At 38.8% G+C, this 25,772-nt stretch overlaps 1 protein-coding gene across 9 annotated transcripts in view; it reads right to left on the bottom strand.

The window, feature by feature from the left end:
• Nucleotides 1-25,772, bottom strand: part of LOC119548732 (calcium/calmodulin-dependent 3',5'-cyclic nucleotide phosphodiesterase 1) — a 114,601-nt gene that overhangs the window by 68,774 nt on the left and 20,055 nt on the right. Inside the window, exon 1 of one of the 9 annotated variants that reach the window (XM_037856239.1) lies at nt 5,180-5,380. The exons of 5 other annotated variants lie outside the window; for them this stretch is intronic. The gene's annotated coding sequence lies outside the window, so the exon portion shown is untranslated. Of the gene's footprint in view, nt 1-5,179; nt 5,381-25,772 lie in introns of those variants that run through there. 3 more of the 9 variants (XM_037856237.1, XM_037856240.1, XM_037856241.1) reach the window with 3 other exon arrangements.

The following is a 25,772-nucleotide window of genomic DNA, read 5'->3' as shown; positions in this document are numbered from 1 at the left end:
ATAGAAAGATATACAGAAAGATAGATAGTTGGATAGGTAGATAGATAAATATATAGATAGATAGATAAATAGATAGGTAGGAAAATAGAGAGATAGATAGATAGACAGTTAGATAGATAGATAAATATATAGATAGATATATAGATAGATAGGTAGATAAATAGATAGATAGATTGATGGATAGATGATTAGATGCATAGATGGATATATGGATAGATTGATAGACGGAAAGATGGATAGATGGATAGATGGATAGATGGATAGATGGATAGATGGATAGATGGATAGATGGATAGATGGATAGATGGATAGATGGATAGATGGATAGATTGATAGATGGATAGATGGATATATGGATAGATGGATAGATGGATAGATGGATAGATGGATAGATGGATAGATGGATAGATGGATAGATGGATAGATGGATAGATGGATAGATGGATAGATGGATAGATGGATAGATGGATAGATGGATAGATGGATAGATGGATAGATGGATAGATGGATAGATGGATAGATGGATAGATGGATAGATGGATAGATGGATAGATGGATAGATGTATAGATAAATAGATAGATAGATATATAGATAGATAGATGGATAGATAGACAGATATATAGATATTAAAATGATAAAAAAATGTTTTTGTTTCAGTAATGTAGTTTCCTCTTTAAAGCAAATGTGTACCACATTTGCACAAGAAAAGTTGATAGTAAATTATTATCAATGTCATTGAAACTCAGGCGGCATAAATGATTTTTATGCGATGTCTGATTTGGCTGACACCTGCCCAACATTTTCAAACTTTCTGTCAGTCAATCAAAGACTCGAAATGGCGTTTAATTTTTATAGCAGACGCTTTTCCGCCTCACTTCTCACCAATCCGAAAAGAAAACTTATAAAAAGCAAAACAAAGGCAGCGAAAACAAAGCCAAACAATGAGGGAAAATAACCAAACAAAAGCGTCGGCATTTCCACGCCGCCAAGCAAACACACCAAAATTTTAAAAAAAGAGAGTGGGGAACATAGTAAGGAAAAGGCGGCAGAAAGAAAAGCCGCACATTAAATATTTTGAGAACATTTTCGGAACGCTCTTCCCCTTTTTTGTGGCGTCAGAAGATTTTGTTGTGAACTTTTCTGAGGTCGCTCGCTGACATCTAAATTTATCTATAAACAAGAGCCACAAATCTGCTTTTTCATTATTTATTTTTGCTTGTTTGTTCGTTTGAAAACGAAAACATTATGACGGGCTAATTGAATTAATGTGAATTTTGTACGCGTCTTTATCTAAATACGCTGCTTTTTTGTTTTCCATTTCGAGCGAACAAAATTTCCGTTGATTCCTTTGTGGTCTGGTCAAGGTCTGTCGCTTTAATTAGCGCATATCTGCGGATCATTTGCGCTGCACTTAATGACACTCGATTGTCCAGATTAAATCGTATTCGTAATTAACACCCAAAGGGCATCGTTAACATCATTTAGGACAGTTAAGACAGCTCCAGAAAAGCGCACTGCGAGTGGTCCACCCATCCCTCTTGGCCAGGTTAAAACCCGTTTTTGGCCCGGACCTCTGCACTTGTGATCATCGCGAGAAATGTGAAGATGGCAAGTGGACAATGCAGATACGATGACAAAAGGCAATTGGAATATGAAGTGGTCGGTGAAATGAAGAGAAGTGGAGCGAAACTATCGACAAGGAAATACCCTTTACTCCAAAAATTTTTTTTTTTATTTCCAAAGTTATAGTACGAAAGAAGAGAAATTTGGTTAGTTTCTATGGTTTTTAGTTAAGTAAAATCAATTTAGTTCAAAATTTCCAAAAACAAATATATATTTTACGTTACTTAAAAGTCTATTACCGAGTGCTGATGGTATTGAGATGTAAAATAAAACGGAAACAAAGAACAATTTATTTAATTTTTAAACGCAGAAAGCAAGTTACAGGGAGAGGTTTCTTGAAAATTTAATATAAGCTGAGTTTCTCTGGCTACATTTTAAAAAAAATGTCAGTCCTAAAAAAGGCTAGATATGGAGGCCCTGATTAAGAGAGTTTCTCTGCTTTAATTTATTGTTTTATAATGGTCCCTCTAAATATTGTATACTTCAGGGACTATACAAAGTATAACACCATGATCAAAAATATTTATCGACACTTAATCGAATTAAAAAAGAACCGTGGTGTAAGCATTCTATAGAGTCTTCTTCCGCGACTTTCCCACTGCGTCTCGAATAATGCAGAAATTGAAGAGTCAACCGCAGCTGGCAGTAAAAAACATAAATGCCTTTAATTAAATTGCCTGTCTCGCTGTCCTGAATGGCCAGCTCCTGCTCCGCCTACTCTTTGCCCCGTTTGGGCCATGTAGTTTTTTGGCAACGTTGCGTGTGAGCCCGAAACAAGTCTGGGCCAAAGAAACGGCCGCCGCCGCCTGATGGGCAGTGAAAATTGATGGGCCGCCTCAATATCTTCGGCTGTCTTGTAACATTTTGTATCGCTGTATCTGCGCGAATGCTGCATGAAATTTAATGAGATTTTCGTCTTGCTTTTTGCTTGGCTCGGCTTTTTGTATCATAACTGTTTGTATTAATTTTTTTTGAATGTAGGTCAAACATTTTTGGCATTTCTCGAGTGCCTGTCGCCGCTTAAAAGGGTAACCGAAATCGGGCAATGTACACGCGTTGTTTGAATTGCATTCCAATAGCGAAGTATTGGGCATTACTTTGATTTCGGTTTTAGCGACCACTTCTAGGCCTAGCCGAATCACGAGTGCACTACCTGGCTGTGGCTCTAATTGATCCCCTGGGCATGGGCGCAATTAGCTGGCCAACTGGCAAGTTGGCCCAGAGCAAACACTCGACCAGTTGTCCACTTCAAGACACTCTGAAAGCTCGGCGAGACTTTTATTTTTCGTCTGTCGCATCTCGCAGCTGCTGGACTGGATCTTGACCATGTCTAACAATAGTCCAAATTAGAAGTAGACTTCGACAATGGCAAAAGCGACGAGAATGACAACAAGTGTCGGTCCGAAAGCTATGACATAGCTATTCGGAGAGCGTTTTCTCATTGCAAATTTTTGCAAATGCAATAGCAGTAATTACACTTTTGGCGGCTGGCTGGAGGAGGGGCAGTCTCGTTGAGTGTCTGAGGAAGTTTGTTTTCCAGTATGAGCCACAGTGCGAAAACAGTATTTGCTTATACTTTGATAGGTTTCTTATAAACATTATATGGTTTCTTGGAATTTTCAGTTGTAATTTAAAGGTTTAAACTTAGTAGATACATAAAAGAATAGAAAAGAATAATAATAAAGGCATTAGTTAAAAATACTATTAATTTAAGGTTTCCATTTAAAGTAGAGTTACAAAGAAATAATTTAACTTATCTCAGGTGAAGCCTTTTAAATTTAAATGTGTATTTTCTAGGGTGTGGAAATGAATATATAGCTTATTTATAAGTTATAGTTTTAAACAGGTTTTAGTAAATATATTGGGTTTTATTATAACCAATTGTTTTTATGCATTCCCATGCTTTTCCAAATATGCAATTTGTAAAGTTGCTTTAATAGAAACACTTTGAGCTTACGGGATTAAAGATTAGTCCCAGGAATCACAAATAACTTCAAACCAATTTCTTCTAATCATAAATTTTTTCATTTAGGGAAATATGTTCATCAAAAAAATCAAATTTAATACTTTTCAGAGAATTTCTAAATTGGACTGACTATAATTGAGTGAATGATTTGAGATATGATCACCGCACAGTGGGATCGATTTCATTTGTCGATTGTCGGCGACCACTGTGCCACTTTTCGGGGGCGACAATTGCTGCGGGCAATTAACAATATCTATATATACGATATTTCTGATTCGCATATATCGCTGTTTTCTGCTTTTGGCGGCGTGACGTAGGCGAAATGCTGAAAACGTGCTAGATACTTTTGTATCTCGGTATCTTTGCTTTCGGGGCGTGCGTGTGCTGTTGATACTGCATCCGTTAGGTGTGTGTGGCTGAATGCAAACGATGTGAATTTTCGGACAACTACTATATTTTGGACGCCGCTGCCGATGGCGACGCCTCTGCCGACTTCGACGTCGGCGTAGACGCGTGCGTCCGGTGCGCAGTTGGCTTTGATCAGCACTACGATTTGGGTGGCTTTGGGGGGCGATACGGGGCAAGAGTCTTTCAACTTTGTTTGCATTGGGGTACCTATGTTTGTGTGCCTATAAAAGCGGCAACATGATGTGGCCACAATTTCTGAGATTTGTATAAACAATTTGCGCGGAGCGGTACATTTTGCAACATTTAGATGTGATTTTGACGATATGTCCCGTCCATTACAAATTAAAATCGAGTTGGTTGGCTTATTGAGACTGGAATTTATAATTTTAATGTATTTTTATTACATTTTGATGTCTGCTTATTGGCCACAGACATAATGGGCCGTGGAGGAAGTAAAGTTTCCGTTTCTGTCAGCCAACAAATTATGCGATAAAACACACATAAATGCGGGGCCCTCGAATGCGTATTCGGTATTATTGTATTTACTAGATTTTTATGATATCATAAACGAGGTCGGGCAACATATTGAGACTCAGATTTGCGTTAATCGTTCGTGTAAATATATTTATTTCTTTTAAGTGTTTTTTAATGGAGTGGCGTGGAATGTTGTATTTATTTATGCTAATATAATGACGTCAAATCTGACAGTCTGATTTCCCCCACCCAGGCAAATCAGTAGCGCAGAAATAAAAATTTGATTAGCAACAATTCTGGTTGTGCTATATTTTACACTTGGTTTGCAAAATAATTTGTTTTTATTTGCGAGGGCAGAACCCAGTAATTGATACAAGCGATTTGCTTTGTTAGTTTGACAAATTGCATGGGGCTGATTGCATCGAACATAAATCAGGCAGACTAACTGAATATTCACCGAGATATATATTTATCTGTTCGCTTTTTTTCGATGGGTGTGTGAGGGCGTAATAAAGTCAACAGTGAGATAAAAAGTCAATTGCATAAAAAACAAATTATAGGCTAGGGCGTGTACGCTTTTGATAATGATAAACGAAAAAAAAGTTCCACAAAGCGAAATTTATAAACAAAATAGGGGAAAGACACTCGTTTGGTTATGCACTGGATCTATAATATTTGATATATTTTTTTTCGTTACTGAGTATTACAATTGATTTTCGACAAACACTGTTAGCGGATATTAATCTCGATATCTGAGTCTTTGATTTCGATCTGCGTCCAATAAACACACGATAAGCCGGTGGTGGATGCTCAGGTGGAAAGCACGCGAGCGCGATAAGAAAATGCGGCAGCAGGAGCAGCACTACGTCCGCACATGCTGCCTGCTGGGGATAAACTGGAACTGGATTTTCGGACTCGGAGTTGATAGCAGCAGAGCAGCGGAATCACAGAGACACCGAGATCCAAAACAGAGACACCTCTAACCCGTCCAGCGGCAGCAGCAACAACCACATTGGCCCACACCGAAAGCTTTCAGGCCCCGAAGAAATCTGCGCATGAAAATTGGCCAAGCGAGAGAAAATGAGAATGGCAGAATGGCTCGACGGGAAAAGCTCGCGGAAAATTTCCCGCTGTTTTCTCGAGGAAATTGGCTAAAAGCTTGGCCAGCCAAAGAGCTTGTGGTAACAAAAGCTAAGACAAAGTTTGGAAAAGCTCTGATAAAAATCAGAGTCAGCAATTTTTAATTTACCATTTAAAAATTATTTACGGAGGCAAATTTTTAACAAAAACCGTTGATTAAATAAATGAAAATACATTTATTATAACTTCATTCAATCATTAATTGTATTGTTACCTACACTGAAAAAATGATAGAAAAATCAAAGTTAATATCTGGATATTGAATTTAAAGTTTCGTATTACATATTTGAATTGAATACAAAAACGTTACTCTTAATACAAATCATATTAAGCTGCTTGATTTAATAAAACTGCTATGCATAAAAAACAAAGCGACTGATACCTAAACTGAATATTTTTCGCTGTGTTTTTAATATATTGCGGTTTTCATTCATTATTTAATAATCATGGTTTATTTAAATATTTAAAACATTGATTAAATTACAGAAAATATTTAAAAGTATTATGAACAACATTATATTAATTATTTTCTGACGTAGTTAAATATTTACAAATTAAATTATACAGCTTAATATGATTGTATTAAAAGTAACGATTTTGTACTTAATTAAAATATGTAATTAGAATCTCTGAATTCAATATGCAGGTACTTATTTCCTTTTTTCTATCGTTTTTTCGGTCTGACATGTAAATAAGCACATAACAAATTAGAAATTGTCTGATTATGTTCAAGGCTGGTGTTAAGATAAGATTAAATGTATTGAAAATGAAATACTAAATAATTTTTGGCCAAAATAATTAATAAATTTTAAATTTACAAAATTATTTCAGAGCTTAGAGTTTATTATCATAACAATTTAATCAAGATTTTTTTATTTCCTTACCCTTGATGTGTCAAATAGTTTATGTATGGTGCTGTACTTTAAATAACACCTAATGTCTTAAACACTTAATTTTTGCGAAAGGAAAAACAGGAACATATAAAACAATTTCCCACTATTTTTCCGCTGGGTGTTCCTCTCCCGAAATCAAGGGCTCTCTGCTCGCCTATGGCTTCGCTTTCGGAGCATTGTTTTTTGTCTCTTTTTTGTGGCTTTGTTGGTGTTTACAGAGGGGCGCCTTCAACAGGTTGCCACCCACACTCGGGGGTTTTTCCTGCTGCTGCTGCTCGGGAGTCAAAACAAAATGAAAAGCATTTTCAACAGGGCGACCCTTAGGGCCAGCATACACACACATTGGTTCATATATAATCATACAGATACTTTTATAAAATAACCCCCACACACTTACGCCCCTTTTTGGGGGGTCCGCAAAATAAAAATATTCTAAAAATTTCTTGTTTTTCCTAAGTTGTACAAGTGTTTGCAACTTCCTTTCCCAGTTCCTGCCTCTCGTTCTTTCCCTTTCATGGGCTTTTGTTTTGCATATTTTCGCTGACTTACCAGGCATCAAAAATAAACAAAGCCGCTCGAAGATTTTAAGTAGCATAAAGTATCTCAGCGACTTACCTGGAAGAAAGCAGATGGAAAACAGTTAGCAAAACAGTTATAATACGAGTAATAATTGTAGCAACCTTATCGGAGATTTGAAATGGAAAGCCCTGTTGTGATGGGGTGGAATCATTAGGTGCAAAGCCGAACAATAAGACATCTCATAGAAGCGGTCAGGCCATCAGCATTAATTGAAGGAAACATGAGACTGCGGCATCGCGTGAACATGTCTTATAATTAAAGGGGAGTTCTATCATCCATATAATAGGTGAAATGGCACAAAGGAAAGATTAAGGGGATAATTTTGTCTTCTTTTGTTGCCATTGCACCAGTTAATACTAAAACCTTAAAATTGAATTTAAGTTTTCTCTTTTGCTTAAAGGGATTTAATACAGTATTTTAAATGATGTCCATGCGCGGATCCACGGGAGGATGTAGGGGATACATCCCCCCCAATATCACCCACAACAAAATTCTGGATCCCCCATTTATGTTAGCTAAATTAAACATTTATACCGTCCAGCTTTTATAACTATTACTAGCGACCTTATTTCATACAATTCTGTATCTCTATGTCGAGCTTCCATATATCGAAATGTTGGTCCCGCGCTCATTTTTACTTCTACAAGCTACGTTTCTCGTTCGTTTCTACTAAGGGCTTTAATTGTTATAAGTTTTACCAACAAATTATTTTCTAATAAATATTTTATTATTAATCCAAAAATATTGTTTATTTTTTGAGTTTTATATTAAGCTCAAAAATCAATGATTTTATGTGACTTTTCTATGAGTTTTGTTTTCCGCTTAACAAAAACGCTTACATTTTGATTTTTATAAGTCGAAACCAGCCTGATCGGACAACTATATCTTATAGCTCCCCTAGGAATAATCGAAAAATAAAATGTAAAAAAAATTATATATTTGTTGTTTTTTAACATATAAATTTCTATACTTCTATAACATTTTTTGATTAGTTCTGAATTTCGAATTTAATTTGATCAAAATCGGACGACTATATCATATAACTGCCATAGGAACGATCGGAAAATTGGTGGAAAAATAATAGGAAACAAATTATAGCTTCGGTGTTTTTTAACATATAACCTTTTACGCTTGGAAATATCATTCTTTAATTAGTTCTGAATTTCGAATTTAATTTTATCAAAATCGAACGACTATATCATATAGCTGCCATAGAAACGATCGGAAAATTGGTGGGAAAATAATATGAAACAAATTATATCTTCGGTGTTTTTTGACATGTTATCTTATACTATTGGGAATATCATTTTTTGAATTTTTAAGAATTTCGAATTAAATTTAATAATTATAACTGCAAGGGTATACAAACTTCGGCTTGCCGAAGTTAACTTCCTTTCTTGTTTTAAATAATTTATACTTTGATTGAATAAAATAAAAAATTTAAATTAAATATGATTAACATCGTTGTTACATTATTGCACCCTGACTTATATATTAAAAAATTATTTACTTTATTTATTAAAGATAATGGTAAAGCTAACAAAACTTAAACAACTAAGGGGTTGGTTCTGCTAGCTACGACGCCATCGACAATGTATTTTCATATTTAAATACAAATTATATGTTAAATTTAAATCAAGCAATTAAGTTCAAATATGAAATACGAAACTTTCAATTTAAAATACAGGTATTAGTTTTGACTTTTCCGTTGTTCTTTTAGTGTACTTCGAAGTCTCTGTAAATCGAATTTTTAACTTTTGAAGAACAACAAAAATTTCTAAAATCTATTCTATTATGTACTACAAATCCATAAAATATTTGCATAACTTATTTCCAACTTTGGTGTACCATCAATATTTATTTTTTGAGATCTAATTTAACAATTGCAAGCCGTTCAACCTTATATTTATACCTGTTGCTTTTGGTGTAAAATGTTTGTTGTAATGTATGTAAGGTGTATATATATTCTTGATCAGGATCACAATCCGAGTCGATTTTTATACTTCTGGTCGTTCATGTGAATGCTAAGATCTCATAACTTTAAAAGCTAGATTCTAGGGACTCCTAGAAGTTTATTTCAGCCAAGTGTCTTGATCTGCTGCCCTACCGCCTACCAATATAAATGCCTTGAAATTTTAAATCGCTCAACAGAGTAACGAACATCTGATATTCGATGCACTCGCAACATATTCTATGCAAGTTCCTTATTCTGAAAATATAAAAAAATTGTGCACGGTTTACATACAAAATAGTCGTTCCTTTTCAGGAAATAATAGTCCACATCGTATTTGGCAGAAAATTGAATTGGCCTTGAGTGGCGCAGCCATCAGAAAACCGACCATAAGTGTTCGTAGTAATTTTGTTAAAATTTAAATAAAATATCTGTTCAGTTGCACTTCCTAAACAGATGACAAATTGCGTTACACACATCATTGGACCCTGTCAAATTTGGTTGCTCTGTAATTTCATTTTGCAGAATGCACTGGATTTGAACGTCTGCATTTAGAAGACTGTGCCGGCATTCTGAAATTGAATTTAAGTTCATGATTTCATCCATTAAATATTTGGCTTCTTGGCTAACTCAATGTTTATGACTTGCGCTCGGCAAACACGTAATTAAATTTTGAATATGTGCAGAGCAGTACAAAATGCAATTTACAGCTGCACAAATGTAAATATTGCTCATACGCAACGTTGCTCGCCTGGAATTCCATATTGGCGGGAAAGGGGCCTGGATTGGGCATTAACAATTAGGTAAAGCAATTAGTAAAGGGCATCTGAAACTCTGTCTTGGTCTGGAACAATTACCCAAATGCTAATTGCCAAATTCCAAGACATGGCATATTGCCCAAAGTTATGTGCACCCATGATTCCCAACCAGATAACAAAAGTCAGGTGAGTCGAAGAGTAAGTTTGCTTTAGTTTGGCTTAAACTTGAACTGAGCTTTTGATTAATTACATCCACTTTGTGTTCCTGTTGGCTTAAGTTTTGTGTTGTTATTCACACCCTTTGTTAACCTTTTAAAGGATGTTTGGATATTTGTGATGAATTGAAGTAAATTGAAAAACAGTTCCTGTATTACGATTTTTTTAAGGTTTTGTCAAATCAAGATAATATGTACAGCATTTTCAATAACACTTTATTCCTCTAAAGATAGTTTTATGAATCTTGTAAGATTGACATTAACGAAATTTACAAAAGTGGACGCCTTGTGGGTGTTTTAGTGCATTTTAATAAATACGATACTATATAATTTGGATTTTTTTATAAGCTTTATTTTATAAAATGTATTTCTTCAAAACAATATTTCATAAACTTGTCGGTTTTTTTTCATAAAAACATTAATAACATTAAGTAACACACAGAGTTAATCCATTTGAGCCCGCACTCACCTCAGGGTTATCCAAAATTTGAATCGACATAGGCTTGAGTCGGTTTCCTGATTAATTATTGTATCTAATTCGGGCTTGTTAAACTTTATCAGCAGTTTTTGTGTTGGACCGATACGCGACCGGAGCCTTGTGATCAGCTTAAGCGACGCTGGACTTCTGCAGCTGCCCGACCACCGAGTGGTGCGTGTGGTGCTGGTGGTGCTAGTGGTGCATGTTGGCCAGAAAGCTGGTTTGCGGCTTGCCCAAAACTGGACAGGCTCGGCCTGGATCGGATCGGATCTTGGCATTGCGTGCCAGGCAAATAAGCTGCGGGCGCCACAGTCTCAGTCCGGAGCCGTGCACTTAATCACTGCTATTAATAAATCAACAACTAAATCAATAACAAATTCTAATTAAAATTAGAACTAGACAAGCGTCAAATGAGAGGTGCAAAGTAAAAAGACAAAAAAAGACTAATTCGCCGCGCGTTGTTGCTGCCTGTTCGTTCAAATTTCACACAAATCAGCTTTAAATGTCAAAACGCATGTTGCACAAATGCGTCAAATGCCAAAAGCGGGCCACCGGCAATAAATCATCATGCACAGATTTTTGAGTCGCGTTGCGCTCGCAGTCTGGATACATTTGCCCCGTGAACCGCTCTGCTCGGGAGAGTAAAACGTCAGAAACCTGTTGACAGACATGAAAGCAATTTCTGGTTGCAATCGACCGATTTGTTGACTGCCCTACGGAGTCGGGTGATTAGCCAGAAAATCTAATTCAGTTGACACGCAAAAGGGACTTAAAGTTCCAGTTTCTAAAAGGTCTATCGATTGAATGCTACATGAGTGATTTAGAAGAACCAAATAAAAATATTAATAAACTGAAATGGATTTTTAAAATGGTTATGTTTAAATATTTTACTATTTATTCTAAATATTCCCATTTCAAAGATCAGATAAAATATATTTTCTTAATAACATATGTAATACACTCCAGTATTTTGTATATAACCATCTACATTACATTTCGCCTTTACCCAACCGAACAAAAATGCCGCCTCAATCAGCTTTAGTAGCGTATCCGTAAACGAACAAATTTAATAAAAATAATATTTGGATTTTTTATTCGTCGCAACTTTGGACAGCAACAACAGGAGACACTTTGTTTTTCAGTTTTTGGTTGCATTAATTATCGCCTTGCCATGAAATATGCGCGCCACGCATGCGCAGATCGCGGGGTATCTATTTTTTGGTCAGGGAGGGTGCGAGGAGTATCCGATCCGAAATTACCGCTTATATGGCCGGGCAGCGCGTGTTCGAGGGGAAGGGAGGAGAAGCCTTAACTGACCACCGGCTGTTTGACTGACTGACTGAGTGACTGTTTACCTGGGCTCCAATTAAATTTAATTCAATAAGCCAGCCGATCAGCGGGCGCTACAAATTGTGGATCGCTGCAACTTTCGATGTTTTGCCTAATGAGCAGCGGTGCCAGAATAACCGCTGCGGCGTTGCCATATCGAAAATCTGGCCATCGGCCTATTATTTGACACCACTTGACAGCAGGTTAGCGGGTTTCATTTTTTCTTATCGCCGGATTGTCAACGGGCGGTTAAATGCCGTTCAAATGGGTGCGCCGTAACTCCAAGCAATGACAGTGGGAGTGCTGGGCCTCGATATCAGCGCCTATTAACCTGTATCTTAAACTGTACATGCTTCTCTGCATTCCAATGCTTTTAAAATTATTTCTAAAACATGAAATAAGAGTGGGTTGAAAGACATTTTATACTAAAATGCATAAAATGGCTTTAGCTTTCGCATAATTAATTAACTATAACTAACTAAATCCTAAAGGTTAAAACGTGTAAGTTTTCAAATATTTTATTTATTTCTGCTAGGGCGAACATTGATAATAAAATATAAGTATTCTCAGTCCTTAAGATGGAACTCGGCCTAATATTACGAAAGCGTTGGGTTTAAAAAATGTTTAGGACATTAAGAACAAATTCTTTAATTTTATTTAACCTACTTATAATTATAAAAGGCAATTATATATTACCCATAACCTATGTAATTTGCAGTTATAGCTACTTCAAGTTTCCCTAAATTTCGCCCAAAGAGATTTCTGTGACACTCCCATTAAACTTTTTACTGCCTTATAAAAGTTATCTGGTTCTCTTTCAATTCAACAGCGCCACCTTTTGGCCACAACAGTTACCAACAAACAACAAACCAGCTTTTCTGACAACTTTCGAGAAAGCGTTTTATGTGGTGAAAAGCTTCGTTTAGTGAGATAGAAAGAGCGAATGAATTGGAGCTTCTTTGGAGAGCTTTTAAAGGCCAACTCTCTTGCTATAACTATTGCACTCTCTTAGTCTTCCGCATTGATAACGATAAGAACCCCTACCCCACAATTTTTCATAAGCCGACTATGAGCACCGAAATCTCATCATCTAACCCGCCTTAATTGCAGTCATTATGTGTGTACTGACCAAAACTCATATTGTGATGTTGACGGCGATGTTTCAATTTCATTTTTCGACTCGATTAAGCCACAAATGCGGGATAGACTGGCTGTTATGATGGGCGATAATAAGTATATAGTAAATCATAAACGGTTGGATGGTTCGGGCTTTCGGCGCTGCCAGGAGTCGCCTGAGCCACATGACGAGGGGTTTGTGGCTGTGTGGCATCATCAACACCCTTTCCGCCCCCCTACCGTACTTCCTATCTCGTCTTTGCATTGCCATTGTGCAAATATTTGCATATTTAAGTTGTTGCTGGTCTTGTTGTTGCCGCTGTCGAGGCTGCCGCAAAAACTCATAAGCGCATTTTAGTGCCCTCCATGTCGCTGTGTGTAATGTGTGTGTTTATGTATCCCCGCCATGTTTGCCAGGACCTTGCACACAATGCCCGCTGTGTGTGCGTATCCATCTCGCCGGATTCTTGGATTCTAGGATTCACTTCACGCTCCTTTGGCGAAGGTCAAGCGCTCGCACTATGAAGCCGACACCTAATTCCCGGCATCCTTTGGCTGGGGAAGGGGCGTTCCTTGATTGTTTAATTATGTCAGGTGCTAAAAATGTCATTATCGTTGGTTAAGCCACACCGCATCCTCTTCGCCACATCGAACACGGTGCGTATGCTTAACCCCTTAATGAGCAGTGGTCGAACCATCGATCCGCATAGGAAAAGGCCACAGCTATGTATACTTTTTGTTAATTTCATTTTTTTTCCACATATTTTACCTGCAACCCATATTCTAACGAAAAGTGTATGTATATATTACTTTTAGATAACCTTTCCGTTAATTTTATAGCCCTACATAATTGGATTGTCCTGGAAATGAGTAGATTTGAGATTACCCCTCAACTTGTTGGAGGGACTAATTCCAAATATGAACCATATGTCTCAAACAATGTTACTAAAAATGTCTTCTTATTTTTGTGCCTTTATCAACCTGTTGAGAGAGCGTTCATAAAAGGTATTCAGCTAAGCAGATTTTTCCTTGTGGCTTACAACGCTAATGGGTTAAGCACTGTCGCACCACAGTGCGTATGCTTAATAATGGCTTGGCTTGCATTTAAAGTAGGTACAATGTCTTGCCTCCTCGCACCCCAGCCGACTTAATTAATTTAAATTGTGCGGGGTTCTGAGGTGTGGAAGGAAGAGCAAGGTCCTTTAGCTGCTACAGCTGCAATCTGTTTCACTTAGTTTGTGTCTGTCGTTTTTCCCCTGTTGTGTTTTTCACCACCCACACTGCAGCTGTCGTAATGCACTTTTAATGCACCAGACCCCGAAATCCTGCCAAATCCCAGCTTTTCTGGAACCCTTTAAGAGCGCTTCTTGCCCAGGTTAATTGCGTTTTTCGGATAGCTCTTATTTACCGACACAGGATGCCTCTTAATCTTCTTTGTTTGCCCATTGTTGTCTTAGCTCTCCGGATTGGGCTCTAATGATTTGCCTAATTGACTACGTGTAATTGCACAACACCAGAGTGAGGGACAGCAATGGGACTCCAGCAAATGGGAAAGTTTTTAAGCCAAATTGGATGCATTGTTTGCGACACTCCTATTCCGAGGCAGCAGTTGTTGCAACAAACTTGAGAAACGTGTTGAGCTGTTTTCCTATTTTTCCATTCACCCAATAAGCTCTACTTATTTACCTCTTTCAGTTTTAGTGTATTTATTTTTCCTAGCTCGGAGGAATTCAAATGAGAAACGGAAGAAGAAGATTTTGCGGATAAAGGAAATGAAAATAGGAAGGAGATATAAACAGGAAGGAAGTGATGGGCTGTTGTATACCCGAAGGAAATAGATGGAAACAGAGTTGTTTGAAGAAATATTTAAAGTTGAAGAAACCCAAGAAGATTAAATATATTGCTTGTTCTTAAAGATTAAATGCCACATTTAATTATGTGTTGTTTCTGGGCAAGATATATATATATGAAAACAGAGACATTTGAAGAAATTTTTAAAGTTGAAAAAACCCAAGAAGATTAAATATGATTGTTTTTAAAGACTAAATGCTAAGTGCTTATTTTTGTGTTGCTTTTATGGGCCAGAAATATATCCATTTTAACGGGCACAATAGTTTGGTTAAAAATCAAATATTCATCTGAAGTTCAAATACAAAATTGTTTGTTGAGTCTAAATAACTATTTAATTAGACCGAAGAAATAAAAACTAATTAACTAATGGAAAATCCAACTGTATCCAAGTTTCACCTGATTAAACTGACGTACTTCGCTTCTAGAGTCTTATCTTTAAAAATCTCTTAAGTTCAAGGTTTCAACCTTCTACCTGTTTATCCCACAATTTGTTTTTCCAAGAAAATCCTGCTAGCTCGAGATTATGAAGAGAAATGCAAAAATGTGGGAGCATCTTCTCAGCCAGACAAATAGGCGAAGGGCAGTGACAGACAGGCACTCATTCTATTTCATTTTGATTCATTTCGCCTCACTTCAGCCTGAATCAAACAAATTGCATGCAATATAATTTAAAGCGCCCTTTACATGTTTGTGTACATTATAGTCGAGAGCCGCACAAATGCAGCTGCGTACATCATCAAAATCCAGAGGAAAGTAATGAACGGGGGCAGCAACACGCGCATCAATCACATTTACAGTTCATTAATAAATGCCGACATAATTTTGATGTACGACAAAGCATTTAACATAGGCCCAGAACAGGCACACAGGCGATGAAATGAGGGAAAGTTGGCCCAATGTACTTTAAATATACGTATACACTGATAAAAATAACCCCATTGAGAAAAATTGATAAGAAATGACAACACAGAGAGTAGTATACAAGTACAATGTTCATGAGTTGAGAACATTCGTTCTTAAAAACCGTGTTCCAATCAATGTTCTCAATATTAGATCAAAATGGTGAGATGAGAAAAGTTAAATTGAATTCCACTGACTGGACTAATAGTTTAGTTGTTGAGATATACAATGTAAGTACCGTCAATTTAATTTGATTCCAGCACAATGAAAGCATATCCAACTTAAAAAATTTCGTTCTACTTTTAAGAGCATTTTCAACTCAGAATTCTCTCTATGAAATAACTTTAAATATTATTTATGTAAAATATATTAAAATATTATAAATTTTAAATATATACCTATCAAATATTTGTTATTAAGCCCAAACCAAACAATTTATAATGTATTGTATAAGAACACCTTTACCTCAGATTAAATTCCATATACCAAAGTAAAATATTCTCTTCATGCAACAATCTTTATGAGATCTAACACTTACGTTTAAGGCTTTCGTTAATTTTAAATCAACGTTGACAGAGATCCACTAAATGAATTATGTAGTAGATGTAGACCCACTTAGGATTTGCATTGGTTGGGTTGAATTGAAGGAAAGAAAGGCGATGGGTGGAGATGGGGATGTGACAGCGGTGAAAGGATCCCACTCACAGCTAATTCATAATTTACAGAATAATGGGAAAACGCTGCGTAATTGTTGTTGCTGCCGCTGTGATATCAGAAGGCAAGAGGCGGAACTGCCGGAAACGGAAATAGCATGACGATGTCGGAGGAAAGTGAGTGGGGAAAGCGGCGAAAGTGGTTAGTTTCCAGCGCCGCGGTTCCGGACTAAATGAGCCAAAGTCGACAGCCAAGGAGGATAGCGACTGAAAACAGCTGTTCCAATTTTACGCCCCAACTGCGACCACTAGACACAACACATTTTTAGGGATTTTATTATAATGGATTTCTGCTTTCACTTGTGATTCTTAAGCAATGAATGATAACAAAGGCTTGATGGAAAGTAGAGATCCCAAGAAGTAAGCTTGTTCTAGGAATTAAATATTTTATTCTTAAATATTTGTCCTTAATAAAGTAACGTTAACACTTAATATTGCATACTTTGAAAAATGCAGGAAAAAGTTTAATTTCTTGATAGTCTTAACTTACAAGACCACAACCGCTTTACAACAGTCACAAAAAAGAAAGCAGAAAGAGATTTAATGAACTTGGATAGACAGTTTGGGTTGCACTCAATTTATTAAGGTGCCATAAAACTTTATCTAGTTGGTTAGAGGCTTAAAACTTTAAAAATCTGTTCGGTAACAAAAAGTAATACAGGATAACCTTGTTAAACTCTATAAGGACCTTAAATTTCAACGACATTAAGTAATATTTGTGATAAAAAGCTTATTTTTAAAAATGTTTTCCATGTGAGGGCGAATTAAAATTTTCCACATTCTCGGGATTGTGAATTTCCAATCGCTTTGATTTATTGTCGCTCCGCCTTAGGCTGTCTCCCTCCCACTCCCCTCCCGTCTCTTTCACTCGGGGTTTCGGCCCATTGAGGCGTCATGCTAATCCATCTCAAGTGTCAATTCGTGCGTACGAACGAAGTCAGCCAGCGATTCATTCGACCTGCTGATTGAGCACTTTTTCGGCAGCCCTCGAAAGTTGCCTTTTTTCGGGCTCTAAGGTTGCTGTCTTCCTTTTTTCGCTTTGTCTTTCGAGCGGAAAACGCTAATAAATAATGCATGCGTCCTTGTGTATTTTGTCTGTCTGCGGGTTAATGTGCTGTCAATGGTTCCGGCGACTCCCTAACGTCCCCCCCTCCCCTCCTTGGCAACAATGCACTTGATTTTGCCACGCCCCCAATGATGGCTCCTCCGCTATGTAAATGTCGCTGTCAACATGCAGGGCAGAGATTGTTCAGGACTGACACACATCCTCGTTCCTCCGCCCCGCTTTCAGGCTCCCTAAGTACTCCCTGCCAAGATAAACATCTGATAAGTGGCTTGGGCCTGGCCAACTCAGAGAAACGGGCTCATTCAAAGTGATTTAGTGGCTGCGGTCAAGTGGGCCATGATTGACTCGGCTGCATTAAGGGCCAAACGGAAGATATATGCTTAGGATGGGGGCAGGCCCAAAGGCAGGAATTCTGGGAATCTCGAAATGAAAACTCTCTGGGGGAGCGGAAAGGATATGGAAATTCTCCTCTTTGTATCGCAAGACGGTACATTTTACTGCCAGTATAATTCTGTTTAATTTATTTCTTATCAAACTTTTCGTTCTTCAATTTTATTTATTTATTTTATCCACAATCACCACATTCACTTTTATATTTTATCTTTTCCACATTCTATTGACCTGAATTCAAATTACGTTCTGATATTTTAATCTCACAACAACTTGCAAAACATATGATTGCTTAAATTGGCTTTAAAATAAATATGTTGGTAAAGTTTGCTAGAATAAGATAACAACTGATTTTTCAATTATAGCAGAGCTTATTGGTACACTTAAAGGAATCTAGTACACAATTTTTAAATATTTTAATAAAACAGATTTGCAAAGTGCATTCAATAACTTAAGACTGTTGATAGCAAGTAAAATCAATACTATTTCAAGAATCTAAGAATGCAATTTGTGTTTGTGTGGTGCCAAAACGTAGTGCCTAAGAAAACATTTTCAATATAAACCCCTTCCTTCCCACACTTCCTTTTTCTTGTCACATGCCAAAGAAACGCACAGAGGCTTCAATTTCCCCACAGAAAATGGAAATATATGTAGGGCACACTCTGAAATTGGTCCTCAATGGCACATAAAAATAATTCGCGTGGTAGACGCTTTGCCAGCACATGAGCGGACCAAAAAAGGGCCGTCGGTGAAGGCAAGGAGACATCACGCATACGCACTGGTGACGGGCAGACAACCATAATGAGATGTCAGCGCTGACTATCAAGTGGCCGCAGTGGTGGGCAGAGCTGCTTGGACCCCAGCGACCGGCTTCAAGTGCTGTCCAAGACAGGACGAGAATGATGTGGATGGAGGACCCTGGTCGGAGGAGGCTGGACGATTTCCATGCAAACAAGCGTCGACGTGCTCAACATTTTTTAAACCATAATGAGCAGCAACAACGAATGCCGGGGCGTGACTCTCGAGAGGAACTGCACACGCATAAATCGTATCCTGGACCAAGGGCTCCTCCGGCAACTGCGGACTAATTTTCAGTCCTGCAAGCCATCCCTAATGATGACAAATGCGCGTGTCTCCCCCGACCGACCTCGTCGTCGTCATCATGACAATGATGATTGCGACTTACGACAAAGGAGTTGTGCCAAAAGGATAATGCTTAAATAAATTGCTCGACATTTTCCTAGCTTAGACGCACCAGAAATGTTATTGAAATTGTAAATTATGTCAAGGACACGAGGACGAGCGAGGAAATCCCCCAGCTTAGGCATCCTCCTCCATTAATGAGATGTCCTGGCTCCCGGGGGAATGCTGCCGGACAGATGACAGTTAAAGAGTAAAAGTCATTGGCGAATAGGACAGCCGGCAAAGTTGGCAGGAATTACCGAAAGTACAATAATTGACGGGCGTAAAAGTTTTGGCACCAAATAAAAGAAAAACGAAAAGTTTTGATTGCCTTCGGCTCGGTTTAATGAGCAAGTTCGTTGACATTCTGGGCCGCGTTATAACTTGCCAGACCGCGACGTTGTTTAATAATTAAAAAATAAAGCAGCAATTTATGCCGCGACTGGGTCATTTGCATGCTTATCCAAGGACATAAATCAGAAGGAATGGGTGCTGGTGCTGCTTAATGCACGTACTGCAGCCAGACATGCGATGGGGTCAAAGGGGAAGGTAAGTGGCTGCCTGAGTCACAAATATTTTGGTAAACAATCCCCGTTTTTGGTGGACTTCAGTCGGCCCCAAGGAAACCAATTAAGCGGCTCTTTCAATTGCAAAGCGACGGTGACACGGGCAAACTGTCGCCACAACTCAATGGCACTCGCATTTGCCATGGCCAGGAAACCACACTGCCACGCCCCCAGGCGCATCCTGCCGCCCACTTTCGATTGCCAGCAAACGCACAACAGTTGCCACAATGCCAGGGCTAAGCAGCAACAATTGCTGGCCAATTGTATGGCCTCGTTCGTGGAGGTGGAGGCGTAGGTGGGGCTTGGGAAAATCCTGAAAGACGTTATCCTGTCTCCCGACTCTCCCCCCTTTGCAATCACAAATGTTAATCCCGTTGCAGGCTCCCCGGCCTCGGAGCACCCAAAGGATTGGAGCCTTCAGCTGCAAACGGTGAGCGGATTCTGTTCCGGATTTGGAATCTCATATTTCGAATTTAGCCAGACACGGAAAGCCTTGGCAAGAAAATGCTTACTGCACACTGCACTCACATAAATCAATATTTGCCGAGGGGAATATTTAAAGGCAATCGGCCGACACTTTGCCACTTTGTTGCACTTTCAATGGGAGCCTAGCATGAAAATTGTCTAAATTGAATTGCCGACAGAGAGATGCCGATAGCGGAGAGGATAACGCCCCATCCCAAGTTATTGATTTTCCCTATGGAAAAAGAAACCTTTACATGCAAGGACCTCCTATTAATTTCAGCGAGAGGCTTTTAAAGCTGACAAAAAATACCCCTGATTGCGAGGCACTTTCGTGATGAGTTATGTGCCGAGATCGAATTAACATAAATGTGTTAAATGTGTTAAACATTCATCCTCGTTATAAAAATGAAAAGTGAATATTTAAGTAGTGTCAATTAAATGGGAATATATACCCTGTTATTCTGTTTGCCCAAAAGGCATGCATCAATATCAAATATTTTGACAGCTTGAAGTTATTATAGGTTTGTGGATTTTATATGGAATTATTATAAATCGGAGTTATTAGATCGGCATTCATATTTAAGGCTTTCGCCCGTACATATTTATTTTCATAAATATAAGACTCGCTTAGTTTCAATTAAATTCAAGTGCCTTATTTCAAGGACCTCGTCCGACACAAAGAGCACCCCAACTTCACTCAACTTTCCGTTGCCATTCCATTCATATACTTTTTCGCATTTCTCCTGGCTCTCTTTTGCCTGAATTGGCATGCAATATAAAAGTTTTATTAAGGACCATGGCCTGTAAAGCTGCCAGCTGCAATCGGAGTGTTATTTTGATGCCCTCGACTGCGACTCGGTCACAGTGCCCAGGATGTGACAGCTCGACCCAGCTGATGCTACGTGAGAAATGCAGGTATCTGCGCCACACTCATCTCTTAAATCACAGTCAGTCCCCTTGACTTTACGAGGTGCGGATGGTGAGGGTAGGGGGCTGTTGGGAGTCATGGGGCGACTTTATGTATTAATGCACTTAAAAGACCTGGGCACGAGCATAAGGGCTGTAAGAGAGTGTTAAAGAGCTGCCAGGTACTTGGCAGCAATTCACCTGGCATGCAGGGAATACGTATACACGTGCTCCGCCTTTAAGCTTTATTGGGTTAATTCTAAAGCGAACGCTGTGGAACAGGAAGTACCAAACACGCAGAGAAAAAGGACAGGCATTGCATTTAAGGCGAAGCCTAATTTTGGAAGAAAATTAAACAGTAACGAAAATAAATGGAGTGAATACAGCATTAGAAAGGCGTCAAACTGTGTATTTTTTAAATTCATGAGAGAAAAAACATACTCTCTAATTCATAATGATTAAAATTTGAAACTTGAAATTATTAAAAGTGGTTGAACAAAGTCTTAAAAATGGAAAATTGGGAGTAAGCCCTCTTTTTAATAATATTAAAAGTTTCTTAAAATTTATTATGAATTCGTCAAATGTCTTAAATAAATATTTTACCATGCACTATTGAAAATATTGACTCAGTTTCAAAATATCGCGTTGCATACTTTTAGACACCTTTGTAAGTATTTTCTGTGTCATCCTATAATATAATAGTATATACCTTTTGAGTTAAGAGAAAACAGTGAAATATGAACACTTTTTCTCTGTGTAGCAACCAGAAAACAACTGCTGCCGGCAGCGGGTAAACATTCAGCAGCCACAGTAACAAGCTCGAGAATACTATATTCTGCTCCTAATTAGTTTGCCTCAAGTGCCCAGCCCCCTTCCCTGCCCCCTAGCCCCCCTCTTCGACCCACAGTCCTGGCGCACACACATTTTCGGTTCTCCCCATGTCGCTGGATATAAAATAAAAATTAATTATTTACCAGGCTGTGAAAAGTTTTCAGTTTTTTCTGTGGGTATTTTCACATATTTTCCGCATGCGAAATGAGCTCAAATTTTATGATTCTATTAAGTGCATTTTCCGTACAACAGTCGCATTGTAAATTAATCAAAAATTGTTCGAGTTCAGTTGGCTTGCATTCCAAATGGGAATAAATTCGGCTGGCATTCAGCATTAATTTATTGACTCGCTGCGAGAGATCACGGCATCTTTTTGATTATTTATGCGTACGATTCGATTCAGTTCGTATGTGCGGCTGAATGGCTGCAGTGAGTGTGGGTGAAGGCTTCTGTAAATCCTGAATCCAGGGCCCAGATGTAATCATGGACCCGCCGAAGCGTCTCCTGGTCAGGCCGGAGTATTGGTTAGTCGGCTGCTTAAAAAGCAAACAACATTCCCATGCACTTCAGAGCACAGAAATCAATGACACTGAGGGACTAGGGGGTGCCAGAGGGAGCTGGAGAGCCGGGGGTGGATGAATATCCTTCCTCAGGCTTCCGCCAGGTCCTTTACGAACCTTTGGTCCATATGCTCACTAGGCCGACAGGCGAAAAAGCCTGAGTGAGTTTCTCTTCATGCATGATTTACTGCCCAAGCTTTTTGGTCAGGCATCCAGATACAGGATGTTGTTAGATAAAGTCATATTTTAATCCACAAAATTGTATTTAAAACACATTTGCCTCGTAAACTTCTCTCAAAAATGAAAAAATATTGCATTATTTATTTTAAATTATTATGTTAGACAACTACCTATATTTAAAATGTTTTCAAAAATGGTAGCCTTGCTAAAAATAGTTTAGAATAGTATTTAATTTATTAGCACTTGTTGACATGTTCATAAATGTATTACCCTCGTGTCCTTATAAAATAAATCACCCTGTACAAGTCCCTGTCCCGTATTCAAACGGCACCAAGATAACTCCAATGCAGAGGCCTTTTGATCGAAAGTTTTTCCCTAATCGCTTCATTGGTCAGTGCTTGTCTGCCTAATAACCCACATATCGTTAAAGACACTCAGCTGGCGTATCTGAACCGCAGGATAACCATCCTTTGCTTCAACTCACCCACATATCACTCGTTCTGTTTTAAGCTAAATGAGTTTGCAAACAAATCAAATAAAAATCATTGCGCACATTTGACCAGTCGAGTTCTGGGCATGGAAAAAATAAATAAATAAGTAATTGAGTGCAGTCAACAATAAAAATGAATTTTTGTTTATTTGGTTGTGCGAGTCTGATTACAGTTGAAACACAAACAAGTGTAGATGTGTGTAAGTGTTATCCAGAACATGGATATAGAAAAAATAGTAGAGGAAAAATATAAGATAGAGCGAGGTTAAGACCTGGGGGCAAAGCAGTTGCCACAAAACTTGCCAACGAGGAAAACGCTGAGCGGAAGAAGACAACTTTGCTGCCGTACAGGAATCCCCAGTAAGCCACTCCACATCCCTTTTTTGGCCCGCTAAGAGCGCTCTTTGGCCCACTGGTAAAGCACTCGCCTCGTTTTGGCCATAAACTTTTTAAAGTTCGCAATTCAATTTCAATTTGCCCCGGCCAACGTGTGCATCAGGGTCTGGCTCCAGCGGAAATGGAAATGGGAACCATCAAAGGTCACATGTATACAAATCCATGGGTTTTTTTCAAGTACACATCCATACAAATATCGCTCGAATGGTAATAATAATAACAGCTACAGCAGCTGCAGTGGCATCAGCTTTCCAAACACGTAGCAAGTGTTCGGGGTGGGGTTAGGGCCACGTTAGTGGGGACGAAGTGCCGACTGAGGGCCATCAAAATCGTTGACCAGCGCATAAATTTGATTTGTGTTCCATAAAACAGAGGGAGCAGCAAAAATGCTACGTATACGCAGCGTGTGACAGCGAAATGAAGATTGATTCCGGATGGGTGGAGCGCGATATGAAAAGGAGCTTGTCCTTTTTATGGGTTTCTTTTGGTTTTTTATCATTTCTGCTCACTTTGTGATTAATTTTTTCAGTTAGGGTAGAACTACATTTTTAGCACTGAGTAATAACCCGGTTTATATGACGTTTTGAAGCTTTAGTAACTAAGTTATGGGGGTGTATGCAAGTTGAATTTATCTTTCAATAATTAAAACTTTACTTTAATGTACTTCTGAAAGATAAACAGAACTTTACTTGCTTTGGAATGTCAGAGCGTAAATTGCATGCCAGTTCCTTTAACATAATCCCTGAGCATGCAATGAGAACCCATAATACACACTTTTGCAATCGGAATATTTCTGGGCATTCCTCGCATATTCCATGTTTGAGCAAAAACCACCTAAACTTGCCTGCATCCCCAGCCATCCATCCATCCATCCATTCTGCCTTTCAATTACGCGGCGCCAAGTTTAGTAGATTTTTATCAGCGCACAAGAGGAGAAAAGTAGAGCAAAACTGCGGGCAGGGCAATAAACAAACTAAAGCCCAAGCAGCTAACACCGCACTAACTTGGCCGGCACGCCCCTAAAACACAATTCTCTAGCGTGTGCGATGGCAATGACGTCCTCCATGGGGCGACACACCCAGTAATGCCGAGCCAGAGGTCCCAGATCGCATCCCTTTTTTTCGTTTGCAGTTCGCCCACAACAAGTTGGTCGAGTTAAAATTGAAAAAAGAGGAAAGTATAAAGCAGAAAGTTTTCCTTTGTCGCGTAGATTTCCAGATAAATTGCGGGAGACTGGCAAAGCAAAACTGTCTATGGACATTTATAAACTAAACCTCGATAAGGACATCGGACGGGGCAGGAAGGACTCCGGAGCAGTCAAAAGTGGCCCGGGGCAACAAATTATGCAGAGTGCGAGCTGGCAGTCGCGGCCACGGGATAAGCTCAGGGATAAACTCGTCTTCCCATCCACCTTACCACCTTGCCACCAAACAATGCTCGTAGTGGTGCCTGCTTATTGGGGTCCCCCTTTGTCCAGGTGGTAAATTCAATAAGCACTTCGCTAAGTGCCGAGCAAGTCACGCCCCTATTGTGCGTGGAAAACTTTCTCGCTGCTCGCTGCAGTTGAGGGATTCTCCCGCATTGCACTTTCCCATCCAGAAGTTGGCCTTAAATTAAATTTACACGGCCACGAAAAGTAGCAGCCGAGCAGAAGAATGGTTAATGAATGCCCGGGCAGAACGGCAACATCGAAGTAATAATAACAAGGACCGCCGCATCTTTGGCACGTTTCATTCAGGTTCAAGGCGCCGCAGGAGAAAGCCATAAAATGTGCCCAAAAAGGCATCGTAGCCGTGGCCATAAAAAATATCACCTGCTGTGTTATTGTTTTTCAGTTCTCTACGCATTTTTGCTTTTCTTTTTACCTTTTCCACACTGGCCAGGCAATTTCCTTAGGGTTTTCCCAGCTGGCTCGGGACCTGTATAAAAGTCACCGATGATTGCCATAATAATTTATATCGAGGCTGTCGGTGCGAAGGTTGTGGATGCGGAGTGTTTCGGTAAATTGATAAGAATATTGCTTATGCTGGCGGCTCTGGAGTGCGCATACGCTGCGTATACGCTATTCGCCGGGCTATGATTGATGATGCTACTACAATTTCAATTAGGTTGCGGTCTGCCCAGTGGAAAGATGAACTCCCGTCATGCACGATATTTCTATCCACCCATTGACGTCGGGTTATATATGGTTTTGCATTTGATATGTAAATGAATTGGTAAAAAGTATGGTGAATATTTTTGTAAAGTGCGCATCCATTTGAGGAGGGCAAACAATCAATACAGTATGCTCTTTGAGCTTCTGAAAAGAAAAATATTCCAAATATGCCAGGGCAAACATTGTAAGG

The sequence above is a fragment of the Drosophila subpulchrella genome, chromosome 2L (genome assembly GCF_014743375.2).
Source record: "Drosophila subpulchrella strain 33 F10 #4 breed RU33 chromosome 2L, RU_Dsub_v1.1 Primary Assembly, whole genome shotgun sequence".
Taxonomy (NCBI): domain Eukaryota; kingdom Metazoa; phylum Arthropoda; class Insecta; order Diptera; family Drosophilidae; genus Drosophila; species Drosophila subpulchrella.
This window is presented reverse-complemented; position numbering and strand designations above follow the sequence as displayed.